The following is an 18290-nucleotide window of genomic DNA, read 5'->3' as shown; positions in this document are numbered from 1 at the left end:
TTATCTTCCCAAACTGAAACGTACAACAGTCATTGACAAATGAAAGATAGTTTTCTGAACATGGCATACCATTAAGGGTGTAACTGTAGGAGGTGCAAGGAGTGCAGTTGCTATGGGGCCCAGATCAAAGAGGGTCCCACATTCTCTGGCAAAGTAACATGGGCTATATACATTTTACACCATTGGCACAAAGGGGCCCTTGAAAACTTTTGCTATGGGCCGCCTACACATATCTAGTTACTCCCCTGTATACCATGCACGCACGCTACTTTATGACAATGTCATGCAGTTCATGAATGGTGAGTTCCAGAATTTTACCAGTGAATAGAACATTTTACATGTCACCAGCTGCCTTCCATATCCACAGTTTAAGGAACAACTATAGCAGAAAGCACAGTACTATCTGTATTTCACCTGTTGGGTAAATTGTACAGAGATTGTTCTGAAATTTTTATGGTGCTCCTCAGTTTGAGAAATAATCAAGAGATGGTATTTTCTCTCTTACTCACCTGCACTGTCATTCCCACTTCCAGGTTGAAAATTAGACCACAACTTCAGAGCAATGTGTAAGACACCCTGCAGAACTCCAGGTTGCAGCTGAGACACATCCTGGGGGAAATGTAATAGGATGAGAGATTCAGAAAGTGAGAGATTTGATAAGAAATCTCCAGTTTTTTAAAGTGGCAATCATTTACACTGCAAAACCAGTTTGATTTTGAAGTGTAAATGATTGACGTTTTAAAACCTGGAGATTTCTTACCAAATCTCTCACTTCCTGAATCTCTCATCCTATTAAATTTCACCCCCTATCTTATAAGATAGGCAGTCCTTATCCAGAGCCCTGTTGGGTTTCACAGAGATAGGCTGGTTTCACACACTCCGGCTCCTGCCGGATGGTGAAATCCTGTACGGCCAGGGAGCCATGCCACACACACTAGTTTATAATGGAAGGGATGGCCACAGCGGCGGATCCCTTCCAGTGGCGGGATCCGGCTGCAACCGTGCGGCCGGGTCGTGGCCGTCCCGTGTGAATCATTTAGGGTGGTAACCGCCCATTTCTGGCAGTGTTAGGTAAAAGAATGTGTGCCCAGGCATTTAGAGGGAGAGTGTGTGACGTCAGCTCCGGGCCATGATCAGCCAGACTATTCTCTGATCCAGCTACTTTTCGCATGCCCTCCTAAGCCATTCACAGCCTTGCACATGGTGGGATTTCACTATGGCGGGGTGGCATGTACCTAAACGCTGGGCTACGAAAATTAGCAGCCATGCGATCAGATTTGAATTAGGCCCATTGTCCCCACATCCCACACCTGTTTTACTGTCTTACACTAGTCTCTTTATTCTTCAAAAGGGGGTTGCACCAGTGGCGTATTTACTCATGCTTCTGAGTACCAGGGGGATCTCACATCGCACATACTGCACCCATTCTTTCATACTTACCCTCTGTGGTAATTTTTCCAGCAGTAGAGCCTGAGCCTTCTAGTGCTCAGACTCTACTTTTCTAGGTGGCGGGCGGGTGGTGCTCCTGGTGGGGGCCCGGCTGGAGGAGGCTGCACACAGGCCTCCTCCTCTCTTAAAGCTCCCCTAGGTTGTATGCTTTTTTCCTTTAATGTGGACGGCTGGAGTTGCATCCACTTGTTATTCAGTAAGTGCCTCTGCAGCCATTGATCAGCATGACTACAGCTATTAAAGTCACTCTTCCTGTGTTGATTTGCACACAGGCCACCCTACATACACAGCTTTAGTAGAGAATATATGTAAAAAAAAAACCTGCAAAATGAAACAAGTATGTGGGATTGCAGGATTAAATGTCACCCAATTTCTATGTTGTAAAAACAATACAGTATTTTAGTGCAGCGGCAGTAGGTTTGAAATAAGTGCTCGGTTAATAAATTATTGTCATGCGGTTGCTGTGCACAGAAATTCTACAGAGCTTCCACGGCATTAAATGTCACCTCCTGTCTAAGCCAATCGATTTGATAATTGCATACATTTTGTCTTTTGACATTGTAAGACAGCTCTTGGTTATTTAAGTCAACACAGAACTAAAAGAATATGTTAATGTGTGCTGCCGGACATGATCTATGTCACCATCAAATATACTAAATGGTACAATCTATACTACGGAATATTTCTTATACTAATAATATGGCATATTTATACAGGAGCTGATAGGTTTATGCACACAAGCCTGGTCAATCCATTCTGCCGAATTTTGGAGTCAGAAGCAAAATGCAGTGACCTCTGGGCTTTCTGTTTTAATCAAAGCAGTCAGTTCTCTTGTGCCCTTTTCCTATCTATTGGAGCATAGTGAAAAGCACCAACTGACTGAATCTCCTGCTGCTGAGAAAGGCTGCTGAATTATTCATAAATGTTCTAATGGGAGGTGATGAGATCTCTTCATGCTCAGGCCTTGTCACTAGATGTTTATTACTTTGTTTCACTACCCGCCTGCCCATTACTGCGGGTCAGAAGAACCCTATATACCCTCTTGACATGCACTGCTAAATATAGTGCTTTACATTTTTTTTTTTTTGCCAGGGAGGTCATTTGAAAGATATTAAGAACAAATTATTCCTTCATTTCCACTGACTGGCTATTTAGCCTTAATGATCTGTCACCTAGCAATACATAAAACATGCCGTACAGAGGCGTTTATATCTGGAATTAGTTTTTTGTTGCTGTATTTTTGTCAAGCACATGTCCAGCATATATTATACATTGACATAGTCATGAGCCATTACATATATTATGTCTAGTTAGTGTACTCTTCTGTCATTCTTAAAGTGTGATTAGGTTTTGACTAAAACACAGTCCATTTGTGTAGCTAGATCATAACGGTACCTTTTATTTTTCAAATAACCTGGAATGTTTTCAGTAGGTCTCAGACACTGGCGTATTTACAGTATAATGGGTGCAGTGTGTGCTGCGCTTACCCATTTCTTTAATACTTGTCTCTACCAAGACCCCCTTTGGCATACCTCCCAACTGTCCAACTTTTCGTGGGAACGACCCTGTTTTTGGGACGTTCCTGCATCCCTCCCAGGGTTGGTAGTGTCCCACAGCGGGGTGGGGTGGAGCAGTTGGGCATGAGCAAAACATCTAATCCTGTAGCCAGAGGGGCTGGGGGCATGGCTAGGAGCTCGCGGAGCTGCTGGCCATGCCTCCACATAGAAAATGGGGCGTAGCCTTGTGGAAGCAACACTGATATAGGCCATGCCCCCTTGCCACTAGGCCACACCCCTAAAATTTTGGGCACAGTATATATAAGGTTCTGAGTGGGTGTATGGCAATTCCCACATACTTGATGAAATACAGGGGTGGTTCGGCTCCAAATGTTAATGATGGTGTAGCAGCATAAGAGGATCCACAGGGGTGTAATACTGATGCGTTTTGCTCCTTTAGCTGCAGCTTTTTCAAATGGTCTACACCATCATTAACATTTGGAGCCGAACCAGCCCTGTATTTCATCAAGCGTGTAGGTATTGTCATACACCCACCCAGGACCTTATACTTCTCTTGCAAACTTACCTGGCCAGCACTCCATTCTGTTAAGATCTCCGGAGGATAGGCGTGTGCTATTCCCCTGTTGCTACAAGGTTTTGAAGTACTTGGACACTTAAAAAAAACTTGCACAACTCCTAGGAACGAACTCCTGTATATGAATTCATTTACAGCATTTATTGTGGAACCAGTGGGTGAATATAACATACGTATTATATGTGATACTTTTCAAATTACCAGTCCTCAACTTTGAAACATTTACATTATTGTTTTTTATTGCATTCATGATTTATTAAATATGTCAATATTTTAATACCAGTGTTTAAGCACTGTTACCCACCATTGTTCTTTTAAGGTGTATATTGGCCCCTTTGAATAACATTTGATAGTTTTACAATTGGCTGTATCACACTTGAACCAGATCCTAGAAATAGACCTTGATGAAGTCTCTCCAGCTATCCACACTGCACATAGACCTGCCGTAGATGTCCACCATGGCCCATGATTCTAAATTGGCAATCAATTACATTGCAAACTCAACAAGGTTTTTCAGTTTAAATGATTGCCGCTATAAAAAATTGGGAAAACACTCCCAAAATCTCTCACTTTCTGATTCTCACCTCCCATTATATGTGGCTCTATCACTTGTTTAAGACTATCACTCCTGTTGTAATGTCCTGGAAACTGCCAAACAAACTTGTTTCCAAACTCTCCTCTCTGCTCTAACCTTTAACCACAAGTGACTTTTTAATACATTTCAGTAATTTCTCAACCCTCCCTCACCCAATCCACCAGCCACTATCAATGTGCAAGATCTCGCTTCCTACTTCAAAGACAACATTGATAACAATTAAGATAAAATGGTACGCACTTCCTCAGTCAGTGACCTGCTCAATTCTCTACCTGAACCCTCTGGTACCTTCTCTTCATTTGATCCCACAAATGAATATAAAGTATCAACGCTTAGTAGACACAGTTCATTACATGTATTCCATCCCTAATCTTCTAACCTGTCTAACTGTCTAACACAACTCCTGACACCTTGACAAATGTAAGAGGGTGTGTGAATCAAAAAGTGAGAGATTTTAGGAGATTTTCCCAATTTTTTTAAAGTAACAATCATTTACATGGCAAAATCAACATGTTTTTTCCAGTGTTAATGATTGTCACTTAAAAAAGTGGGAATCATCTCCCAATTTGGCCCAAGGAATCATTATTTATGAATTATGCTTGCTTGCCTACAATGTTGTCAAATTTATGACTCATGGTTTGTGTTGCCAAAATATTGATAAATATTGCTGCATAATAATGTATCACCAATATCTATATAACCTACATGCCATGAACCACAGGAAGAGACCCCAGAGGAATACCCCTTTATCTACATGTGTGTCTGCTTGCATGATCCAGGGGGTGTTCGCGTGACTCACGTGGTGATGATGGCTTCTTTGTCTGAGCACTTGGTTGCAAGAAGCAAGATGCTGCAAGCAAGGTTTGCATTTTTTGTGGCCCATTTCCCACCGAATCTGCATTTTGGGTGACGCCATGTTTGTCTACAGTATGTGTGATCCTTACTCTACAAATTCCAAATAGCCCATTGGTCATCTGATGTAGTCAACCAAACTGGATACAACTAAGGGTATAAAACACCCAGGCCAACAAGCCAGATGTTGCCATTGCCATAAGTCACATACAGATGGAGCGCCTCTCATTATTGCCACCAGCGCGCCGTGGCAAAGGTTTTGGCGATCTTCTTTTCATCTTGCACTCCCATCTGACAAGGGGCGTGGATGCTCATTATGCATTACAAATTGCCACCGCTGGGTTAGTTTGCAACATACTGTACTGTACAGTATCCAGGACACATGTTCAGTAGTGTAACCATGACAGTTGCACCACAATTATGGTAAAATAAATCTATTCTGTGTCACGGCCGCCATGCTGGGAGGAGAGGGGGGGGGGTCGTACGGACTGTGTAGCACCTGGATCCTGTCAGTGTCCCAGTTGTCATCACCCTGCCATCTGTGCCCTAGAGAGGATGAAATCGGTGAGTACTGTACTTACTAGTTGTTGATGGCCCTTGTTGGGAGGTTCCAGGGACCACAACAGCTGGGGGTGCTGGAGGAGGGGGGGCTTGTTTGGCCTCATCCCGACAGGGAGAGTCCACTGATTTTCCGGCACTGTGTGAAAATTATAAAACATATTGGCACCCCCACAGTTATCAAACACATTATTCCTCATAGCAAGTAAAAACTTATGAGCTGCATTTGGCCCAGGGACCTCCACATCTGGGGTGGTCTGCCATTCCTGATGGTGGCAGGTCCACTGATTTGGTGGCACTGTGGAAAAACACACAAAAAACTTTACTTTGTAACATGTGCAGTACAGTATTCAACACACAGGCCACACAGGAAATACAGTATGCCCCACATTTTCTAAAAGGCAAACTACTGTAAAGTACAGTAGGGACCAGCAGGTTACAAGGGGCCCCATAATGATGCCCTGTCTGCCCATCCAAAACGTTCCCAGAGGAGCATTACTGGAGCATACTGTACTGTAGTTACAGTACTGTACTTACTGTACAGTAACCTGCATTATGCAGGAGACTCCCTGAAATACAGTAGCAGCAATTTCCCTCTCTCCCTGAAGAGTCTAGCAATCTCCCTAATTTCACCTACAGTAACCCACATTACTGCATACAGTTGTTACATAATTAAAAAAATTCTGAGGTACAGTACTATACTGTTTACCATACTGTATACAGTACATTCAATGGGGGAACGTATTACCAACTACTGTATAATCTCCCTGAATGAGATTTCTAAAGTACAGTACAGTAGTGTACTGTAGTGTACAGTATGTGTTACAGTATGACACCACATGTTCGAAAGTCGACATCTATCTTGGTGTACAGCAGGCTATTGTATATAGTATGCACTGCAATGTTCTGTGCTATACAGTAACTAAGAATACTTACAATGGAGGTGGCACCTCTCCAGTGGCGTCATCCTGCTAATAACTGTATAATTTTATACACACACACACACACACACACACACACACACACTATATACAGTACTGTACAGTAAATCTGCCACATTAATGGCCTAGAGTAGTACAGTACTGTATACAGCAAAGCCCTTAACATACTGTACACTGTGACATGCACCTCTGAATGCAATGTGCCCCAGTAAACACATTTAATCACCCCATGTCAAAATGCATGCAAATACCACATGGCAATGAGCATGTAAGGACCCCATGGCAACAACCATGTAATCACCCCATGGCAACAAGCATGTAATGACCACATTGAAAACAAATACTGTAGAAAATCCCCTGTGGCACCAAGCATGTAATCACCCTATGACAACAAGCAGGAAATACCTTGCGGTATTAAACATTACATGCTTCCCCTTTGGAACTGCAGAAGTCGGGGGTCCCGCCAGACAAGGTAGCTCCGGAACCGCTCCCTAATGGCACGGCTTTTTCCCTGGTAGGCCTCCACCACTTCCCTGTTAGTGCCCAGCGGTCTGTCCCGTCAGGCCACTAGTACCTTTAGCTCCCCATGGCTGTAGGGCCTAGCTCTTCTGGGAGAAGACATACTGTACTAGTGTAGTGCAGAGTATGGAGAGACTAAAAATGGCACGCCCACGTGCGTCCTGCATGGAGCAAGCGTCACATCCTGCCCTTCAGTGAGTAGTGAAAACCAAAACAGTGAGACGCATAAGCGTCCGTGCCATGCACATGCATGGAAAGCTACTGTATATAGGAAAGCAGGATTTTGAAAAGTATTTACGTTGTGATTCTGGTTGACTCGCTAAGAAGCGAAAAATAGCTGCTTAGCAAGCCATCTAACGCTGCCCGACGCGCTCTGCACATCCCCGCCGCTTTGCAAATGGATGTTTTGCATATACATCCATTTGCAGGGTAGCGTACAGGGGCGAAGCCCTCATAGTGATTCAAATGGGGCAAGATGGGGTGCTACAAAGCCATGCCCCTACTATGTGTGGTTCCATCCCCTCCCCATGAGGCCCCACCCCTTTTTGGGTATGCAATATCATTTAGCAGTTTAGATTTTCATCATAAAACATTAGTGAGCTTTCTATTTTTAAGGTAAATTAGCATTTTGTTATAGATTATACTGGGGCAGTACGGATGGTGTAATGGTTAGCATTACTGCCTCACAGCACTGAGGTCATGGGTTCAATTCCCACCATGGCCTTAACTGTGCAGAGTTTGTATATTCTCTCTGTGTTTGTGTGGGTTTCATCCGGGTACTCCAGTTTCCTCCCACAATCCAAAAATATACTGGTAGGCTAATTGGCTCCCAATAAATTAACCCTAGAATGTCTGTGTGTGCGTGTATATGTGGTAGGGAATATAGATTGTAAGCTCCACTGGGGCAGGGACTGATGTCAATGTTCAAATATTCTCTGTAAATCGCTGCGGAATATGCGTGCACTATATAAGAAACTGTTAATAAATAAATAATTCTGAAATAAATTATTTTCATTTAGTTTAATTCTACTTAAAAAAAAGAATACAGAAAAAAACAGCAAACAACACAGGTTACCTGATATATTTGTCAGGGAAGAAAATGTCAGCAATTTTACTGCAATAACTGTAAATTAAAGCAACAACACTGACAGTTCTATAAGGAAGCAAGTGATTGTAACAGCTTTAAAATCTATTCCAAAAGCATAGAGGCATCTGAACCTTTTGTGTGCCAGACTGAACCCTGTCCTTTTTAACAATATAAGGAGCATAAGTGCCTTTTCATCAAATGAAAAAAGCATGCCCATTGGCAAATGAATCATATTATAAAAATTGATTGTATCCCAAAAGGGAAAAATGTTATTGAAGATCCAGTGGCCTGGGATGATACTTCATTGATCACTGTAAGAAATACTTCCAGAAACTGTTTTTTAATCTTTCCGCTAGAGCATTAGCAATTATTCTTTAGCCCGTGGTGAGTAATGACTTCGGTTTCCCAGTTCCTCAATCGATAAAACATTTACCCTACTGCTACAAATGTGCTCTCCGCTTAGACAAGCAGAATTTTTCTTCCAATTATTCTTTTTTTTCTGTGACCTCATAAAATATTTTTAAACATATTTCAATGTAGTCAAACAACACCTTCCATCTATACAAATGTGCCAGATCTCTGTACAGCGAGCTGACACATTTTTATGGGGCATAGAGTTATCAAGCAATGCGAACATTTCAATATTTTTGCCTGTGATTTTTTTTCTCTGACAGAAGCAGTTAAAAAGAAAAGCAGTAGAAATGATTTACCTTTTAGCTCTGAGGAAAGATACAGTGTAAAATGGGCTATTTAGTGGCTGGTCACTGAACATCACATGAATTTGTATGTAGTAAATGTCCCAGCCTGCACTCAGCTACATTACTACGACTGAACATCCATTAGTGTATAATAGGTTTATTTTAATCTTCATATAAATGATAGCCGAAGGATGTTGGCATATATTTTTTGTTATTTAGAAAACTTCTTGTCTATATAGCATAATGCATTTTTTCAAGTCACATTTATGAGACAATGCCCTCACTGTTACATGTCCAATATAATAACAGTGCCCTTGACCAACGCTTCATTCAGGTTTCTTCCACAAATAAATACCCTTCGGACATAACTACCAACCTGCAGCAGGACTGCATAAACAAAGCTGTAGGCCATGGGCAAAGCAATGCACTGGGGCCCCTATCCAACCATTCGTAAAAAAAAAAAAAAAATTCTCCACATGTTTTAATACAGTGAATGGCTGTGGGCACTGTGATTGGTGGATTTCTCCAGTGATACAACAATCGGCTTGCTGATAGCTATTCACTGCCTGGCTAGAGTCTGGGAGCAGGTACAGCGATAGGGGGCACAGGGTACAGCCTTCCCAGGCCCCAATGATATGAGGGGCCCCAAAGTATGGCAGAAGCAGGTGAGAAGGTTGTAGACACAGTGAAGCAGAATTATCGTGAACAGGCACCGGCCCATCTTGCTTCCCCTCCTGTGCAAGGGTCACAGTGTGTGGGAGTATCCGCAGCTGAAGCATAAATAAGGGAGCTGCCATTTCTGCTGCAGAGATGCTTGTTCCTACTGAGAGGGGTTTATTGAGCTTTCCACTGTCAACAATGGTCCTGTAAGTTTCACCTGTGTGCATCTAGGGGCATGGGTGAGACAACCACCTGCACCCAGGTCATTCAAACTTAAGGTAGCATGCTAGGGTGCCCAGTTCATTCACATGAGGGGCAGCAATCCCAGAGCACCCAGGTCAATCTCAGTAGGGCCCACTGCTTCCCCTGTCACTCACTTTCTGTCACCCACTGTTTTTCTCTGTCACACTCTGCCTCCCCCTTTCTCTCCTTGTCACCCTCTGCCTCTCCCTGCACCCACTGCCTTGTTACATATTGTGAACTTGGGTTAAGGTGGAGGAGGAGGGCCCGAATGATATTTTTGCACTTGGGCCCACAACCCACACGTTTCCACTTCTTCCCAGACCAAATTTAAGTTTCGTTCTGTTTAATTCAATTTAAAATATCACACACTACTGCAGATTAGTAGATCCCCATGTGTGGATTATGTTGGACCTGATTTTCTTTTTTTTTTATAATTGTTTTCTGCAGATATCTACTTTTTAATCCTGGAAGTCATCTATAGTAGTACAGTACAGTTCCAAAGACAAAGCAATTCTTCCTTTTATGGTTCCTAGAACTAATTTAGAGAAAGCATTATTTACTCTTGTTAAGTGCTGCGCTCTGATATGTTAGCTGATGTGTTTATGTATTTACACAGCCATCCAATCCCATAACTCTTTCTGTTACATTATACGTATATAGAATTCCAACGTTTGGATGGAACATAAGGGAAAGCCATCGATTGAGAAGTATAATTAAAAAAAACGTCATGTTTCAAACTGGCACAACCACAATAATTGGAGCAAAGGTTACAGATGAAGTGAAGCAAGTTTTGAACCAATCTTCTGATGTCATGTAGAATTGCCTGTGTGCATGAAACATGAAAGGAAACCACGTAGAAAATGAGGTGTATATCTGTCTGCGCAATTGAGCTGCCTGTATTCTAAAGGTGATGAGGGTACCACCTAGTACCCTTGTGATATAATGATGATCATCATTTGATGTACAACTGCTGTAAATGCAATTTAAAGAGGATTACACCCCGACATATAATCAAATTATATTCTGTGAATTATTCCATCAGAAACTAGTTCCCAGAAAAAAATCAATTGTTGTAATTGTATTACACGAGGGGATCTGCCCTCTATCTCCCCTTTCTTGTTGTTTCATAAACATCCATTATTGAAGGAATGAATTGAGGAGACGCATCGGGACATATCACATAAACAGGGGAGTACCAGTCTCTCTTTTTTTCATAAGCACCCATATTCCCACGTTTGAGATATTTTTTCTTCATTGCTGTATCACAAGGGTACTAGGTGGTACCCTCATCTCCTTTAGAATACAGGCAGCTCAATTGCGCAGACAGATATACACCCCATTTTCTATGCGGTTTCCTTTCATGTTTCATGCACACAGGCAATTCTACATGACATCAGAAGATTGGTTGTTATTTCTGAGGCTCTCTGACACATACAGTAGAACTGCTGATCTTTAATGAAAAAATTGCAGTTGTTTGGCTCACATTCAGTGCAGAATAGCATGTGTACTGCTGTGCCGGCCTGTCAGATAAATCGAAAAGGTATAGCCTAACAGTCTTTTGAATCTTGCTGAGGCAGTAGACAAGGCTGATACTTTTGTCGATTCAGAGTTGAAGGATAATGAGTGTTCAGAAACGCTAATTAAGAAATTTGATGAAATATGTTTACCAGTAACAAAAATGTCATTTTGGACATGCATACTTTCAGTACAGCTGTGCAAATCCTCTCATAGAGTATCCAGTCATATGCTGCTGAGCTCAAAGTGTTGGCCAAGAAATGTGAATATGGCGCATTCACAAATGAGCTCATTATGTTCAGGAATGTCTGTGGAATTTACAATGTCACAACAAGAACATTTATTGAACGGGAAGGGGTTTACTGTAGAGACTGATAAACACATACAATATGCATGAAGCAAAATCAGTCTAATAAAGTACCACAATAGACCTAATGCTGGCCACACACAGACCAACTTTCATCTAACAATCCAACTAGTTGGTTGGATGGACTAGAAATCTGGTACTGGATGGGAGCAAATGTAATTTGTAATTCAGTAATTTGCTCCGAAAATCTGGAAATGGACAAAACCTGTCGCACAGGCAAAGTAATGTAGTTGTATCTGTTTGATTTAAATAATTTGGTACTTGTTTCCTAGAACGGCCACAATCGGGGGTAATCGTGTACCTTAACTTAAGGTACACGATTACCCCCGATGGACCCGATTTCCTTTGAAATCAGGTCCATTTTGCCGGCAAAGGCAAAATCGGGTCCATCGCGTCGGTCGGGTGCATTAACATGGCACGCGACGCGACCGACGCGATGCACCTGATTTTGCCATAGGGTTCAATGTTAAAATATTTTTAACATTGTAATCGGGAAAAAAATGTGAAATGGGCCAATATGGCCCATTTCTCATTGTATATGCCCCCCCCCCCCATTGTGAACGTCACCCCACGATTGACGCAAAACTCGAAGTGTGGCGAGCATAGCGAGCCCGAGAGGGGCGGCGGTACGTGTCCTCCGACCTTTTCATACCCCTACTATCCACGTCGGCGTGGAGTCGAGAATATAAAGTGTGGCGAGCGCAGCGAGCCACCGCGCCTGAAGCGTGGCGAGGGGACGCGTATACCTGTGAAGTTATACGCATCCTCTCGCGGGGCTCGCTGCGCTCGCCACGCTTCAGGCTCGGTGGCTCGCTGCGCTCGCCACACTTTATATTCTCAACTCCACGCTGACGTGGTATGAAAAGGTCGGAGGACGCGTACCGCCGCCCCTCGCGGGCTCGCTACGCTAGCCACGGTTCGGGTTGGCGTCAATCGTGGGGTACAGTTGAGGGGGTTAAAATTGGGGTCTGGGGAGACTTTTACATTGAATCCAATGTAAAATAGGGTCCCAGGGACCCTATTCACATTTCAATCAATGTAAAAATCGGGACCATCGTGTCGGTCGCGTCGCATCGAATGCGATTTGGTTGCATGCGACTTGGTCGCATGCTTTGCGATCGATGCGATGCGACCGACCCGATCAACATCGGTGTGGCAGTTCTAGGAAACAAGTACCGAAAATTTGACTGAATGTTTTTGTCCATTTTCCTGGGTTTGTGAGCAAATTGCTCATTGCTCCCATCCAGTACCAGCTCCCATCCATCCAGTTGGTCTAATGTGTGGCCAGCATAAGGCTAAGTACACAATATGCAATTTTTTGGTCGAAAACAAAAATATATTGTTATATATATATATGATGAAGTGATCAGTGTATAATCAGGATAAACATCAGGAAATATTGCCAGATTATTGAGAATGCACACAAACAATGCATGATAATGGGACATGATAATTTGGCCAAAAACGTTGATGCTTACTCCGTACAAAAACAGGCCTATCACCTGATTATTGGCAAATCAGCCCAATAATTGTATAGTATGTACCTATCTTAATCCTTAAAATGAAGACAGGCAAACACACACATCATTTTGCATCAGACAGTCTGACTGTTTTGGGTTTCCACTGTGAAAGTATCTCACAACAGAGAAATGTGAAATATCCACCATCACAGACAGGGCCCACTGTATAAAATTTTGCCAAGAGACATTATCCACTGCGCCAATCAAAGTGTGCAAATTGAGTAGTTTCAAACAGTTGCCACACTTAACCCACAGTAAATTCACATATTGGACAGTTACAGTATGTCAAGTCACTCCTAGGTATGTCCTCTTCTGTCCAAGTAGCATCCAGAGGTCTTGGTAAAACAAATAAACCAAGAACACAAACCCACGGACTTGGTTAGGAGAAGCCGCAAGATGGGTATTTACATCCTGCAACTCCTCCCGAATAGCGGCCAATCAGGAGTCACAAGGCTGCTAGGCGGCCAATACCGCTATTTGCATCTCATTAAATAGTCAAATTCAGGCAAAAAAATAAGATTTAAAAAATGCAATAAGGTGCGATTTCGGAAACTTACTAAAAATCGCATCTCATTAAATCTCGCCCAATATATATTAAAGGAAATCCATAATAATGTAGATTAAATTTACAATGTTTTGAAAAAGATTGTAGCCTCAGGCTTCAACAACCATTTCCAGACACTTTTCCTCACATGTTATCCCAGAGAATGTGGCACAACTTTCTGGAATTATGGGCCTCCTTATGTGGGGTACACACCAGTACGATATGGCCCAAAATGAGCCAATTTAGATACAATCTTGACCGATTGTATGTTTTGGACCATTTCGCTGCCCTTTTGATGCGATCTCGATCTGATGCGCGGTCTTTTCTGACATCCTACCTGCAGAAATGACCACTGTAGTGGTTGCGGGTCGCGTCAGGGTTTTTTTCTGTGCCGGTCAGCAGTGGGTCGTCGGCTCCGTCAGCTCGTGAGCGGGTCATACGTTCGGGTCATACGTTCCTGTGACGATCCGCTCACGAGCAGCATCGTGCTGGTGTGTACCCAGCATTATCCTCAAAGAGAAATCGGTGTTAACTGCAGCAATAATTGATTAGCCTTCCAGATCAATTAGCCAGTGAAATTAACAGTGGCTAATTAAATCTGCCCCAGAACTTAAAAAAAAAAAGCATTTAAATTAGAAGATATATGTTATCGCTTCAGACTGACTCTTTTCTCTCTATGAATAGATAGTTGGTGGCAGGGTCAGGGACATATGTACTGTTAATAGGAGCTGTGCTTTGGCATGCTAATATCTGTACATTAAATATTATATAACCCAGGGATCACTTGTGTGTATTTGTCCTCTGAATTAAATAGCAAGCAATTACTAATAAAATGGGATAATTATTTTGAAAACCTTTTTATTATATGTATGTTATTAGTCTTTAAAATGTCACTAATGTTACCCTAGGATCGTTGCTCAATTGCATATCTACATTATAACTATAGAAACAGCAATTAACCTTATCTGTTAACTACAAGTCAAACAATTAAGTTAAACATATGATTGCTATGGACTTAGTGGAGTTTTTCAATGTATATAATTGTTAGTAAATAACTTACTATATCTCATTAATATATTTAATTAAACTGCCCAATGTGCATTTCAAGGATGTTTATAGCAATGGACAATAATATTTAAAATCAACAGGGCCGGATTCAGAGCGTACACAATGCTGATGTGCATGGAGTTGAGTGAAGTTCTACTACTTTGTGTGTATAAAAACTCCTAAAAACGTATATGGCGAATGTGTCTCAAAGTGTGCGTACAAAGACATAGGTGTAATTGAGTTGCACAATATCATAAGTGAACAGTAAATGTAATGGGCAGTGACTGGGGGGGTGCTATTAATCCACAAAAATGGTTCATCATTCATGGAAAAAAAAATCCATTTTATAGGGGTGTTATGGCTGGGTTGCAGGTATGGTGCTGAAATGGTTGCGTACAAGGACCCCATGAAGCCCTACTCAAATAAAGATTGTACATCAGGTGAAGGGCTGATACATCCAGCCAATGTCATTAGGAACTATCTTCAAAAAAGAACAAGAAGTCCTGAAAATTATGATATAGCCCTCACAGAGCCCTGACCTCAACATCATCGAGTCTGTCTGGGATTACATGAACAGAAGGATTTCAGCAAGGCTACATTCACATAAGTTATGTGGTTAGTTATCCATGATGTTTGGAACAACCTCCATGACAAGCTCCTTCAAAAACAATTCACAAGTGTGCCTGGAAGAATGTATGCTGTTTTGAAAGCAAAGGGTGGTCAGACTATGGGACAGAGGACAAGCCTCAGGACTAAGTTATGCATCGGAAGGGTACGCTTTAATGAATAGGTGAGTTTTCAGTGCCCATTTGAAGCTTTGCAAAGGCAACAGAGAGGTCCAGAAGGATAAGCAGAGAGAAGTTGCCCCTAGATTTGACTGACAGCAGGTCATTGGTGACTTTCACCAGGGGGGGTCTCAGTGGAGTAGAGTGGGCAAAAGCCAGATTGAAGGGGATTGAGGATGGAGTGGTCAGACAGGTAGCTGGTGATACACCTGTAAACCAACCATTCAAGTAGATCAGAAGGAAGAATTGGAGAATTCAGAGAGATTACAATGGTGGATGAAGACAAGGTCAAGGGTGTGTCCGAGATTATGAGTGGGGGGTGGAGGTCCAATGAGAAAGTCTGAAGGAGGCGGAAAGGGCAAGAGGATTAGCGGAGGCAGCATGATTGATGTCAATAGGAATGTTAAAGTCACAGAGGATGATAGAGGGGAGGTCAGATGCAAGAAAGGGGCCGGAGCAGGGGCCGGCGGGGTGGGGGAAGGGGGGCCGGTAGATCACAGCCACAAGGAGGTGAATGGAGTAGAAGAGGCGTATAGTGTGTACATCAAAGGTGGAGAATGTGAGGGAGGGCTCAGGAGGGATGACACAGAAGGTGCAGCTGGGGGAGAGAAGGGTTCCCACTCCTCCACCCTGGCAGCCATCAGGTCTACTGTACCCCTATGTGACATGTACCTGACCGAGTGGGTGAAGGAGAGGCCTCCATAGGAGAGGGCAGCAGGGGGGGTAGTGTCAGAGGAGTAGAGTCAGGTTTCAGTGATGGCGAGAAGGTTAAAAAAGTGGGAGATTAAGAGGTCGTGGATAGTTGGAAGCTTGTTGCAGATTGATCTACCATTCCAGAGAGCACAGGAGAAAGGAAGGGAAGGGGCAGGTGAGATAGGGCTTAGGTTGTCTGTGTTGTGGGTGCGTGTGAGTTGTGTGGAAATTGAGAGGGGGTGAGACCTGAGAGTGAGGACTTGTATGGGACAGGAACGAGGAGCCATATTTCAATACAGAAGTAGTTTGGATAATGATGTGTTACCTTTATCTGGGATCCAAGTCTGGTGGGAAAACATAAGCTGGACTCAGAAGTTCAGGGGTGGGGGATCGGTTTCGGATCTTAAAGATCCAAACCTGCTCATCCCACGTGTAAAGGAACGATTATTTTAATCATCATGACCCTGTACACAACCCAGGTACAAAAATTGTCTATATGAGTCCCAGCAATCGTTATAAATCTGTTATAGTATATAAGAATTTTCCTTTTTAAAAGGCTTGGCAAAATACTAATAATTATTATACTTTACTTTTCTTGCCTAAGGATTGATCTGCCTATGGTTTTAATGGTTGACCTACATCCCTACTAATTATGTAGGGTAGCCCAGAGCCTTAAATTTATTAGTCATTTCAACCAGCAATTGGGAATACAAATCAATGTCTGTCACTATACATTTATCCACATAATCTCCGATTGAAGTAATGAACAAATAAATTCCGTGGGGTGACAGCAAAAGTCATCAGATTGTGTTTGTCCATTGATCTATGGTAAATACAAGGCATTTCCAGGAAGTGAATATCCAAGAAGAGATATTTTGATTAGGTTGGAGGAAGATGGTTATCTTTAGGATTCCACAACATGAAAACATTGTAAATAAATTTTGTCCATTTAATGGCATAGAATTAGAGAATTTCAGTACAAAATAGACATTTTTTTTTGCTGTATTGTGGAATCCATGTTACTGTTTTCTATGTGTTTCATTGCTGTGTTAACCCTTTGACTGTCAGCACTGCTGTGAGAGATCTTCAAAATGTCTCTTAAAGATGACAGTATAAATAAATTCAAATAAACGAAGTCAATTAATTGAAGTTTAATTAAATATTGTACCCAAAAAGCAGTCGCTGTGAGCGACACTGGCATTTTTAGGAGATATTTTGCGCATCTCTCACAGCAATGTTGGCACCCAAAGGGTTAAGACCTAAAATATGTTTTATCTGAGAGAATCTGTTCTCTCTGAAGAAGCCGCAGATGCTGACTGCAGATGGGGAAAAGCTTTAAAGACTATTTAACATGCACTTAGGAGTTTGAACACCTAGCTTGATTTTCAGTGGACACAACAATACTTATTTGTGGACTCTAGTAAAAGCTGCATCACAGGTTATTGGCACCAACAGCTGGGAATGATGGATTGCTGATGTTCCACTGGGTATGTGAGACCCACTAAGGTACAGACCCAACTGTCTGGCCAGACTCAATATTGTACTCTTACGTTTTGGCTTTATGAATAGCTATCAGTTGATCTAAATCAGGCATGTCCAAACTGTGTCCCTCCAGCTGTTGTGAAACTACACATCCCAGCATGCCTTGCCATAGTTTTAGTATTCTCTAAAAACAAAACTGTGGCAAGGCATGATGGGACTTGTAGTTTCAAAACAGCTGGAGGGCCATAGTTTGGACATGCCTGATCTAAATTATAGTAATAACAACACTAACTGTGCATTGCAAAGCGTTACTATATACATGATATCACAGGACTTCCCAGTACTACGAACCAAGTTGGAAAAGCAAATATTACAGAATATTAGGTACTTGTTTCCTAGCACGGCGCCCATCGCATCGTATACCATAAGCCTTACAATGGTATGCGATGCGATGTGATGGCACCTGATGTTATACAAATTAAAATCATATACCATTGTATATGGCATACAATGGCATACAATGTGATGGTATACGATTTTAAATTGTATTAGCACCCTAATGGGTGCTTTCAATGTTAAATGGGCTCCTATAAGATTATTAATTGTATAAGCACCATAATGGGGGCTTACGATGTTAAAAGCCC

Source organism: Crinia signifera, chromosome 1 (assembly GCF_055691185.1).
Source record: "Crinia signifera chromosome 1, ASM5569118v1, whole genome shotgun sequence".
NCBI lineage: Eukaryota > Metazoa > Chordata > Amphibia > Anura > Myobatrachidae > Crinia > Crinia signifera.
This window is presented reverse-complemented; position numbering follows the sequence as displayed.